Below are 12,636 nucleotides of genomic sequence, written 5' to 3'. Positions count from 1 at the left end.
AGGCCGTTCTGCACACATTCAGAACAATATGAATGAGTGAGAGAGTGAGAGAGAGGGAGCCGCCGTGCCATACGCGCGCGCGCATATCACGCATTTTTGATTTTATGCATTCATCTGTGTATGAAAAGAGGCGAATCGAAATGAGCAAAACGTCGAAAGTGCAGTGCGATTGCTGCAATTTGTTTGCCGTATGAAATTGAAGAGAGAAAAAAACGGAGAGAAATAAACAAGAATCGTCATTCAATTGAACAAGAAACGACCAAATCATTAAATGAATGAAGAAAAAAAAACGAAACAAGTTGACTTATTCAGTCATTCCAAGGTATTCCACTGCGCGCAATGATAACTGCAGCAAATACCACTTTACTCATTATACACTTTTCACCTTGGTATTTATTCTCCACCGTGTACAAACACACGCGCGCGCGCGCGCGTTCACTCGACTCTCGAGCAAATCACACACAATATTTCAGATTTTTCTGATTGACCAGAACTCTCGTTTGCACTCAAACTCGATCGCAAGTCGGAGTCGAAAAATTCTTCTCGCTCTCTCCGTCTCTTTTTGCTCAGATTAAGTAACTACCAGAGGACTCGAAAATACCATTTCATTGCACATTTTTGTACGTATTTGGAAGTCAATTATTTCGAAATAGCACTCGACAGAAAAGACTAAGAAGCCTTCGCACGCTACGATTAAAATATTTTTCGATTGAGACTTTAAAAGTAATTCTTAACTCGTTTTGTGAACAATCATTTTTACAAAACAATAAATAACAAAACAAAACAGCAAAAAATGACCAAACGAACGTCAAGCGAAACGGTAAAGTGAATTGATATTTGAAAGAAAAACAAAATTAGTTTTAGATTCTAGTTGCCAGTGAAATCGATCTTGCTTTCAGTTGGAAGAATTTCAAATTCACGTTGCGATCGATTGCGTTTCTTCACCGACCCAAACGAACGAAAGATGCACATTGCACAGTCAATTGCCCAGGTGGGGAGGGACAAATTCAAGCATAGTCAGAAATATGTTTCTTTGAATTTTTGTATGTTGGAAATGTGTTTGTCCGCACAGCACAGATTAACGTTATGAAATTGATGTGAAATAGCAAAATATCGACCTACAGCTATAAATTATTGAAATATGAGGTGTTGATGATCGAATAGAATTTCAAATTCGTTGGCTCAAAATGATGAATGCACTTTGAAAGTTTCAAACTTCACGTTCATCGCAGAAGACACGTCGGCACAATGAATCTTCGTTAGTTTTCGATGAATCTTCATAAAAGCACCATCGATTTTTCATCATATTGTTAAGCTAATGATGCATATGCCAGAAAAAAAAGGCGATCGCCTTCGTTTGGCTGAGCGGCTAAAAAATTGCGTGCGAAGCTCGCGTTTGCTAACGAATTTGCATAAAAAACATGTGATTGTGGCACGCCATCCAAAATTGACACCTTGAATTATTAGAACAATTTAATGCTTCGTCTCACATTTCGTGGAGTACTTCTAATTTTGCACGGTTTCATTTTCTACTTTCACAACACACATACACATAGGCAGAGAGACTGAGACGTAGGGTGATCAAGAGTCCACTTTTAATTAAATAAACCACTTTTCTGAAAAAAATACAAATAAGTCATATATTCATATCGGAAGTTTTTTTCGTGATCTTCTCAAATATGATATAAAAACCAACAGTTACCCTTCAAAGTTTTGCAGAAAATTAGTCTATTTGTTCAATTGTTACAATTTGGATGGTTTACGATAGATGAATCACTTCTTATTGTTTATATCCCACGTTTATGCTGGAGCCACATCATTTATTGGCCGCAAATTCCAACGGTTCTTTGACGTTGACCGAAAATGTGGTGTATTTTGTTGTTTGTTTTTTTGCTAAATCAGAAGGAACGTGGATTCGATCGGATTGCATCTCATGTGTATGTGAACGCACAATTTTCTCATCATGACAACAGCGACGAGCTCTTTCGATGCGAATGGCAGGAAAAAAAACCAGTTTAAATTTTGTAATCAATATCTTTTGTGCGCAAATGGCGGCGGTTCCAGAGATGCATACGCTGCAGTGCTTGTGCGCGCCCATCGCGCCTTCATATATTCGATTCATTTGGATTCGATATCGGCAGAAAATATCGCGCCATGCCGCGCGTGTATGCATTTGGTAAGTGTGGTTAAAATGTTCGAGTGCCAAAACCTGATTCGCATTGGTCGCATTGAGCGAGCGAGCGCAGCTTCGGTTCTATTTCTTGCCATTTTCGTTGGTTTTTCAGTTATGGACCGATTATGAAATAAACTACCGGATAATTGTGTGATAGGCCCCAATGGGATGAAGTTAAAACCGTCTCATGTTGATACGCTCTTAGACTCTTTCAGTTTGGTGGAATTGCAGGCCAAAATAAAAACCAGTTATTTGCCTGACGTTTCTGTGTTTTTATTTTGCGTTTATTTTTTTTTATTTTTTTTTCATTGTTGATTGGAAAAAAGCTGCCTTTTCTATATACTACTTGCATAAATGCAGTAAAGTTCTTCCGTAATGTCCGCCGCAAAGCAAACCACAAGTGAACGCACGACTGTGATCTCTCTCTCTCTCTCTCTCTCTCTTTCTCTTTCTTTTTTACGCGCATAAAAAAGTGTCATTACATAATAATGCCTTTACAACAAAATGACGATCGATGAAATCGATCATCTAAATCAATAGCGTTGCTCCAAGCCAATATGTAATTTCCGATGCGAAAGGAGAAGGAATGGAAAAAAGCACATACACACAATTATTGCCCGCACTTCTGCGGTGTATAACTGTATTCGATCTGGTGGATGCTCCACAAACTCCAAATCATATATTCACGGCATTCCACACCATACAAGGTTATTTTGCACACTGCACACGGCAGCCAACCAACCAACCAGCCAGCCAGTCAGTCAGCCCAAAAACCCATCACACCTTACCAATCGCATCGATTTATTATTATTTTTCAGTTTATGGTTTGCCACATGCAAACTGCTCTGCTCTGCTCTTGCCGCTTCGTGTACAATATTTTCAGTTGAAAGAAGGAGAAAAAAATTATTGTCTGAAGGTCAGAACGATTTGTTTTCGAACCACAATTCATTATTTAATATGTAATAATCTTAAAATGTGTATGAATAAATTTATTTCTTTTTTTTCTTCGCTCAGCAATTCGTTGAGCGACAATAGTCGATTTGAATATTTCGTAGTACGCATGCCGAATTCGTACAATTGATGTGGCACCTTTTTTTTTTTCAAATGGGCAGGTCTTTGCGAATGGAGAGTTGAAAAAATGTTTCCTTGCTTCACGCTATACGAATCTCTCATGACCAACAAATGACGATGACGACGTCAACCGGACCGAAAGTGGCAAAGTCACATTGAAATCTCATTACAAACACACACACACACCGATCGCATTTTTTTTTCTTTTTAATTTCTTCCATTTGGATATAAAGTGGAAAAATTAATTCGATGAAGAGAAAAAAAAATGTTCTACTTTAAATGCTGATCATTTCGTTTGGCCCATTGATTGCGAAAAGGCCACTTAACGCACGGTTTTAATGGTTTACTTTTACCGAAATAAAAACAGAGAAATCCGTCTCTTTATTACCAATGACTTCGATCATTCAAAGTCAATGTGGGAACTCAACGGACAGCAGCAGTGGCGAATGGAAGTGCATCCGAATTGCTAATTCTAATTTGCCAGTAGTTTCTAATATGTGAAAGTCCGACCACGATAAATAATATCAGATGTTTGATTTGAATTCAATTATTAATTTCGTTTTAGTTTTTTTTTTATTCCTCCTCATTTGAATTCGGATACTCTGCTCTTTTTTTTCGTACATGCAAATAAAATTAACACCATTATGGCGCCTTTAATCTGTTCAAAATTTCTCTCTACATCAGTATTCTTTTCGTTTTTTTTTTCTATGGTGCTGACCGTTGTTGTTGTTGTTGTTCTGCTTCTTCTTCTTCCATCGAATATGTTTACTCGATCGTTCCCGGTTGCTCACTCTTCACTTTTTTTCTTGGCATGGTTTCGCAAAAATCATGATTCCAGGCAGTACACCGCACATTCGATGTGTCAAGCCGGGAATGGAGTTATAAATAGATGCTTCATATTGAAATGTGGTCGTTCATGTGTGTGTGTGTGTGTGTGTGTCTTAATTAATATTGTGAAGTTCTTGGGTGATAAAAATTATTGATAAATTGATTATCTTGAAGAAAGCACTTAGATACTTCTTTTGTGTGTTTTCATCTATATTGTGTTCTGTTCTCTCTGTCTCCGTTGCTGTGAAAGCGCACCATTGCGTTAATGGATGAGACCATATCAGTTTGAAAATCAAATAAAAAATCATCATCATTTTGTTTCATTGAAATTGCTGAATATTGTATTACAATAGTGCTTTGTGTTCTTTTGGAATGTTATCGTTTGGTTATCTGCTGTCACTTTATCACTATAAAAATGAAAAAGAAGAAAACGCATTGCGTTTGGAATATATTCGCTTTGGTGAACAGGTCTGTATGGGCTGAACCAACAACGAATTTAAGAAAAGGCATTGGCGGCGATGGCGTCCCGGGGCCGAATTATCGATGAACCTCAATCATGTTCCTAATGTGTCGCCTGTCGTGACGAGTAACATAAATGATGTTCAATTTTACGTTCTTTGATTCTTTTTGGTCTTGAGATTTATTTTTAGCTAAAAATGGAGAAAAGCAACGAACAAGAACAAAAAAAAAACACACACACCAAAAGAACGATGGACGCGGTAATGTGATATCCAAATGAGTGTGTTATATATACTTTCAGTGGTACAAAAGACGGCAGAAAAAAATTATTTTTTTAACATCACATTTATATTATATTCTGACTGAGCCGAACGTACGCATTGCCCAAAAAAAAAATTAACTAAGTGAAAGAAAACAACACAAGAATACGCAAATGAAAAATGATCATTTGCATAAATTTTCGATTGTGTGTTGAAAACCGCGTGCGAGATGGCAAGAACGAGAGACCAACAACGAAAGTAAGAAAGCACAATGCATTAGTCGCAGATTATCACGGAGAAATATGGTTGTCGTGCAAAAGTGTTGTTGCAAACAACAACGCCAATGTTCCCATATTTTTTACATCAATAGACGACGAACGAAAAAAAACATTGTGTGACTCGAATGAGTTTTTTTCTGTCGGGGAGACAAGAAATTTTAATCTCAAATGTATATGAATCCATCTTAATAAGTTTATTTTGTCTATATCTTTCGTCATCCGTTCATTCATCCAACGAACAACAGAAAAAAAACGCTCAAATAGAATCATTATAGGAAATGGTTTTGTATTTTGGCAAATGTTTGTCATTCTCAATCAAGCGCGATCAACCAATTGTGAACCAAGGCAACGAACGTACAGACGGAAATGTTCATATTTTATTGCTATATTTTGAGTGTTTATTGTTGTTGTTGCTGCAAGAATTCACTAATTGATAATTGCCTCCTCATATTTGAATGAAATTAATAGGTAAGAACGAATAAAGAAGAAATGGGTTTAATTTGCAAGATTTGATTGCGAGTTCAGCTTTGTTGAGTTGTGGTGTATTGTAAAATAGTCCCACCAAACATGAATATTAAAATATCACCAAAAATTTTTTGACTAGACACACGGCCGAAAAAAAAAATCTCGTTTTCAAATCGAAAACACCTTTTTCCGCAGTCTAACTTAAAAATCGAAACCAACGAGGAAAAAAAAACCTATTCCTTAAAGTTTGAACAACAGTGCTGGCTGCATGGTGTGCAAAGCACTCTCCGTTGGAAATGCCATAAAAATGACACTAAACGTTCTGAAGAGAAATGGGCCCCCGAACGAAACGTACAAAATGCTAATGAAGGAATATATGACATACTTTGCGTTAATAATATTCCGCGAAAATTCACATACAATCGACGAATCCGAAATGTGTGCGCTGTGCTGAAAAGCACCGAAGAAATGAATACTAATGATAAAGCGGAGCTCGATCGTTGAATTCGAAATTAACGTGCTTTTCACAGATTAGCCGCTTGATGCGAAAGAGCATACGAAATGTGTTGATTAAATTGGATGTTGCATTTGCCGCGCTGCAGTTTTGTTCGTATGTTGTTGTTGTTGTTGTTGCTGCATTTTTTTTTACATTTCAAACCGCAATTTCTTGTCGAATTGCTATGATTATTTCCAATGCTTCAATTTATTGGGTATAACAACGGGTTGTTCGTTGTTCTTTTTTTATTCGTGCGCAAACATAAAAGTATCAGCATACAAATCAAGGCAATAAACACAATACAATGCAGGCGACACAACAGCCGAGAATCGAACACAGAGAAAGAAGAAAAAAAACAGAGATGCGAGAAAAAATGCGCACGCCTAAGAAATCAGTGAAATTGATGAAGGTGTGTTGTTTGCCAATGCTTTTATTTTCATTCTTCTGCTAGCAGAGCGAGATGGCGGAGTCGCGATCAATCGCAACAACGACACAAACACACAACGATTGATTAAATATGAGTGTCTTGATAGTTTAAGACATTTAGACTCATGTTTAATTTGGATTTAGATTTTGATTCTAAAAAATTGTAGATTCATTATAATCGCGTTCGGGCGTTTTAATCTTTTCTCATCAAGCAGACTATAAATTTCCATCAAATCGACGACGTTTGAATGATTAGACTGTAACCACACTTCATTTAGAAATTCCGACGCGTGATCATTATCATTTCTAAAGTCATACACACACAGAATATGTTTTATGCATTACTCGAATCAAATTCGCACGTCGCATGGTTCGTGTTTGGCGGTTCTTTTTTTGCAAACATTTCTATTTTTGGCCAACTTTCGAGTCATGATCAGAAAAAAAATGACGGAAATTGTTAACTGTCAATACCAACACCAGAATCCACCCGGTGCTATTATTTTGTTCTGTTTGAATACACAGCTTTTTTTTCGATTCACCTGTTGAAAGGACAGCGGCAAGGTCACTTTTCTTTGGCATCATTTAATATTCAGAACGAATAACAATAACTCCTGCTTGTATATTCATTTTTTCTACAACTAAGACTATACTTATACCCTGGAATACATTTCAGAACCGCTGCAATGCGATAGAGATGGGCTTCTGTGCGGCACCGCGTGCTCCTGCGTTTCATCGAATTTTTTTTTTCTATTTCAATCCCATTTTATGATTGGCCTAATCACATTACCGCAACAGCGTTCGATCATAAAAATTAATTACACACAACAATCAAAATGCATTGGAATGTTTTTTTTTGTGTTAAATCTCAACGTATTGATGGGTCACCATATTCATATCATTAGTCCTCCCGATCAACTGATTATAGAAATTCTTTTACTCGCTTGCTGCGTGTTCTTTTCATTTTTATTATCTCGTCGTTTTCTCTCGATAAAATGCATTTTTATCGGCCTTTAATTCGTTCCGAAAATTTGAAATGCATGCTGTGTGTAAGTTGATCGTCGTTGTTGTTGTTGTTGTCGTCGTTTTAGGGACGCAATCATCAAAAAAGTTTTATGCATTTTTCTCCGCTCTCCGTGACCATAACCAAATCCCAATGGCATGTAAAGAACTTAGGAGATCGTATAGTTCTCAACTTGATTCTTAGCCTGTTTTAATTCCACAATTTATATTTGGATACCATGCGATCGTACAATTATTTTTTGTTGTTCGAGATGTCATTTCGACAAATAAAGTCGACAAACAGGTATCACCTAGTCGAAATACTATTTTTCATGGAATTTTCTCTATCTCTCTCTCTCTCACTCTCCGTCGTATTTTTCCTAATCGCTACACACAAACTATTTTGTTTCCAATTAAAATCCATCGATTTAAATTGAATTTTGGATTCAGAGGTCATGAAAAAAGAGGTATAAGAAAAAAATCGCTGGTATTCGTCGTGACATCAAATTACCCAGGAGATTTTTTTTTCGTCTATTGAGAGAATAACAAGTGTAGAATCGCTGCGTCATAGTGACTAGGTCAAATCGTGTACACAAATTCCATCACACATAAATAACAATAAGCAAACAGAAGTCGAAATTTGATCGCATAATTCTTGAACTACAAAAAAAGAAGACGATCTTGATCGAGGAATTGAATAAAAACGGAGGACTGAAATCGTATCGATTTTCGTTTGGTTGAAAGGATTGGAGGCTGATGAAAATTGAAGAATTATAACAGAAATCGAATCTCAAGTCATTGGAATATGACCCGAACCGATTTGTATTTGTGCATCTTGGTCGAAGAGCATTCAAACGAAACCGTTGGCCTGAACACAATGAACAATCAAACAAGACAACAAATGAACGCACAAAACAATTGGTGAAACCTTTGTTAAATTATGTGACGTCCAGCCTAAAGCGAGGACAGAGAGAAAGAGAGCGAGAGAGTGGGAGAGAGAGAGAGTGAGCGACGAGGATTCCGTTGACGGAATCGAATTGGACGTGAAAAATTGAACACAAAGAAATGAGCACAGAGCCAGAAAGAAAAAAAAACACATCGAGAAGAATTCGGTTTTAAAAGCAACGGACAAAAAGAGAAGAGGTTGCCGCATGAATTGTCTGCAGCAATCGGCTTTTGTTCTCTTTCATCGAGGGTATTTTATTAAAAACGAAATATCGTACATCTATTGCATCTATCTAATAGACATGAAAGAACATGAATTAATACGATCAAAAAAGTAAGCAACAAGAAGAACGTAAGCCCAAATAAGAACCAATTCTACTCGCTCTCTCTTCGACACACACAAAACCCAGACACACACAAACTCACTCACGCAACACAAAACGCTCAATATGTTGCGTGTGTGTGTGTGTGTGTGTGTCTGTGAGTTTTTTTTGTTTGTGATTAAATTACATAGCGTACATTCTTTTTTTATAGCTTTTCTGTTGTGTGAATGCATTTCAAGGCATTAAATTGTGCGTTCATATTGATGGACTTAACAAATAATATGGGTCTTTAATTCCTTTTTCTTCTCTCAAATGTACGAAAATTACGAGAGAGAGAGGAAGAAAAAAATGAAAAATAGAAAAGTCGTGCATGAATGAAGACAGCCAAGGGAATAGAATTATTAAACTACATACACGGAGAGAGAGAGAGAGAGAGAGAGAGAGCAAGCAGCACATCAAGTGCATTTACCATTTGCGCGGTGTTCATGTTTCTCATAAAACACTCGTGTTATTGATGACAAACAAAGTCAGAAAAATAGTAAAAATAAAGAAGAAGGAGGAGGAGGAGAAGAAGGAAGAAAAAAAAACTGAGTGCAGTGAGCAAATAAGGAGCGCAATGAACGCACCAACAAAGTCTCATTCTCGATAGAAAACGAAAAAGAATAAATTATTCGGCTTGTTTTTTTCTTCTTCTTCTTCAGCAGCAACACCCCATGATTCGATGTTGTGCTCGTCAACATGCACGATCATCAATTTCGATTGCATTCGTTTTTAGTTCCTATCATTTCCACAAATGAAGAAAAAAGAGCGTATGAACTTCATATATACTTGATCTGTACACCATATTTTAAATTGTACATGACACGGACCCCATGCATATTTGGCGTTTCTCATTTAATTGTTGCGTTCAACTCTCGTGAACACGAAATGTTTATTCAAAGACGAGATGGATTCATTCTGAATGAACAAACACACGGCTCGGTGTAATGTGCGTGCGCGTCTGCGCTCGCACACTATGGATGAGAATGAGACGGTGCGTCTCAGTCAGACAAACACACCACCACCGCCGCCACTGCCACTCTTCAAATGCATTTCATTCGCTACTATATGTGTATAATAATCCCAGCTCATTTTTGACATTGAATTTTTTCGACTTAATAATGCATTTATATTCAAAATTGTGTATTAAACTGGTTCCAATTGATTTCAATTTTTTCGTTTTTTTTCTTCTTCCCTCTTGGGTCGTTGGATGTGTTTTTTTTTCATCGTTTTCAAAATTTATCTTCTGGACGAATGCACAAAGGGCCCGATGATGACGAGAATTGATATGAAATATAAATAAAAGATGAAAAAAAAAGAATACCCGATTATTTGATGGTCAATTTTGAACCGAGCACTCTTGATCTTTTTTACGCCTGACAGAGTTTCTCATCCAAGAACAGAGAGAAAAATTATAATAAATTTGATAATTATTACATATTTGTTGATTGAATTTCCCTGCGTCTAAATATAAATGCGTGTAAGCTGCCATTTGTTTCGACATTTCTCATTTTTCACATGTTTTCATTTCACGGGAAAAGGCCGGACAAGCGACCACAGAAATTCTAATTATCAATGCCGTTTGCATTTGTTCTATCGTCTTTGGAGAGACTCGAATTTTCATGTGTCGGAGTTAGTATCGTTAAAAAACGGAAGCAGGGCGATACACAGACACAAACACTGAACAGAAGAAGACGGTCGAATACTTACATTACTTTTATCCAATAATACAAAAGTGATTTGCAGATAAAGAAATGACAAACAACACTATGTAGACTAACGACAGAAATAAAAAAAAAACAAATGTCAGTGTACGATCGCACGGAATGTTAATTCTTTTTAGCCCGTAAACAAGAACAATGTACTTTTTGTTTGGTTTATCAGTGGAAGAAATTCAGCCTTGAATGCACAACGAAAAAAGTATAATGCGAAGTAAATCTGGGTGTTGTGTTGACAACAGCAGGAACGGCAGCGGCAGCGGTGGAAGCACCGACAACAAAGCCAAGTGCATTGCTCAGGTCAGACAAATTTGATGAGGCCAAAAGTTAGAAGACTCTTTTTTTTCAACTTTCAGATCATCGAAGCATGGCACACAGTGAATGCAACGGGCTGCGATAAGACATACAAACATATAATATGTGGTTATGCGTAAGTTAAAAAGTAAATATTGAGAATACACAGTACATTCTTGTTTGAACGATAACAATTACGTTGGCAGCAGTTACCGATCGAGGTTGTTGGAGAACGACAACCACAATATTTGCGTTTTTTTTTTCTTTCGATTTTTTTTTGCAATTCATGGAAACGCGGCGGGTTTTGACAGCCAATCGTGAAATCATCAGTTGGAAAATCATATCCCTGAACTCGATATTTTTTTTCTCTATTTCCTTTTGGTTGGTTATTGGTTATTGCTTTTTTTTTCTTTCTTACCTCTCTTTCAATGTGAAATCATGGCTTTCAATTGCACGTCATCGGCATATTTACATAAAATAAAATCAATTAGAAACGCAAAGTTGAAGAAATAACAAAAGAAACAGAGTGTTCAGTTGTCTTCTATACGCAGCACCGCACGATGATCATTTTAATGGAACCAAAAGGAAAGTAACGTTTGCGCGCATTTGTATGCACAAAGAATTCAATTTGATTATAACTGTTATTCCGCCAACGTTTTCGGGCGACAGGTGGGGGGAAGTTGCTCTTGTGAAGCGAAAAGGTAAAAAAAATAAAATAAGTAGTAGCATTCGATGTTTTGAATCGGGCAGAAAACAAATCAAATACAATTGATTCGAATAGCCATAATTTGACGTAAACGCACATCCAATTAAACCTAATTTAATGATAGTTTTGTTTAATTTTTTCATTCCATATATGATTTTCCGCTCATCCACCGCAGTCATTCCGAATTGTTGTTGTTGTTGTTGCCGTTTTTGTTTGGTTGCTGTGTGCGAAACCTTTAGCTTGACCATGCTTGCCGTTCACCGTTATGGTTATGCGATTACGCGCGGTTGCTTTCTATAAATTCTAAGCGCAAATCCAATTGTGGATGGAAACGAAAAAACGAAGCAGAAAAAAAGCAAAGCAAAGCAAACCAAACAAATAAATATATCGATGATTTGAATTGCAAGCACATTGATCATCCGGTGGGAGAGCATCGGCTAGATTTCCAATATGAGTGTTTGGGCGTCGATTTAGAGTAATAAATTCGTAATAAAAAAAATGCTCTATTTTCAGGTTTTTTTTCCCTTCCTCTTCTTCTTTGTCTTCGTTGATATCGATCTTTTTTTTCTGCTCCGATTAGGTTTCAAATCAATTAGCTCAGTGAAAACAATGTGATATTTTTATAAACAAGATTGTCATACACGTTATTTGTACGTCGCACCGCACTTCGATCATCGATTCCAATTACGTTTAACTTAACTTGATCCGGCAAATTACATTGTCAACAAAATGGTAAAATCATTTGTTCAGTGTTTATGGCAAGGCGATATTTTGTTGTTGTTGTTGTTATTGTCATTTGGTTTTCCTTATATTTCACAGTTTATTCTCTGTCTTACTCATTCACTCTATAAACAGTCGTTATCGGATGGCAAGATCGAGGTGCGTATTTGATTGGTGCAAACGCGCTCACGCTCGCGCACACACACAAACACTTAAAATCGCAGAATACATATGGAAAAACGCATTGAAAAAAAAAAACGAAAAAAAAACGAGCGATTAGCAATTATCTCCCTAATATAACGAAGCGAGGCTAAGTTGATTGAACGCATTTGAACCATGAGTGTGAAATCAATGTGTAACCAATTCCTGTAATATTCAATACAGAAGCAGGAGTTTTCGCTGTATGAAATCATTAAGCGTTCAAGAAATAAACACT

This window comes from Sitodiplosis mosellana, unplaced genomic scaffold (assembly GCF_009176505.1).
Source record: "Sitodiplosis mosellana isolate CC-2019 unplaced genomic scaffold, AAFC_SMos_1.0 Smas_scaffold_6191, whole genome shotgun sequence".
NCBI classification, from domain to species: Eukaryota; Metazoa; Arthropoda; class Insecta; order Diptera; family Cecidomyiidae; genus Sitodiplosis; species Sitodiplosis mosellana.
Note: the sequence above shows the minus strand (reverse complement) of the source record.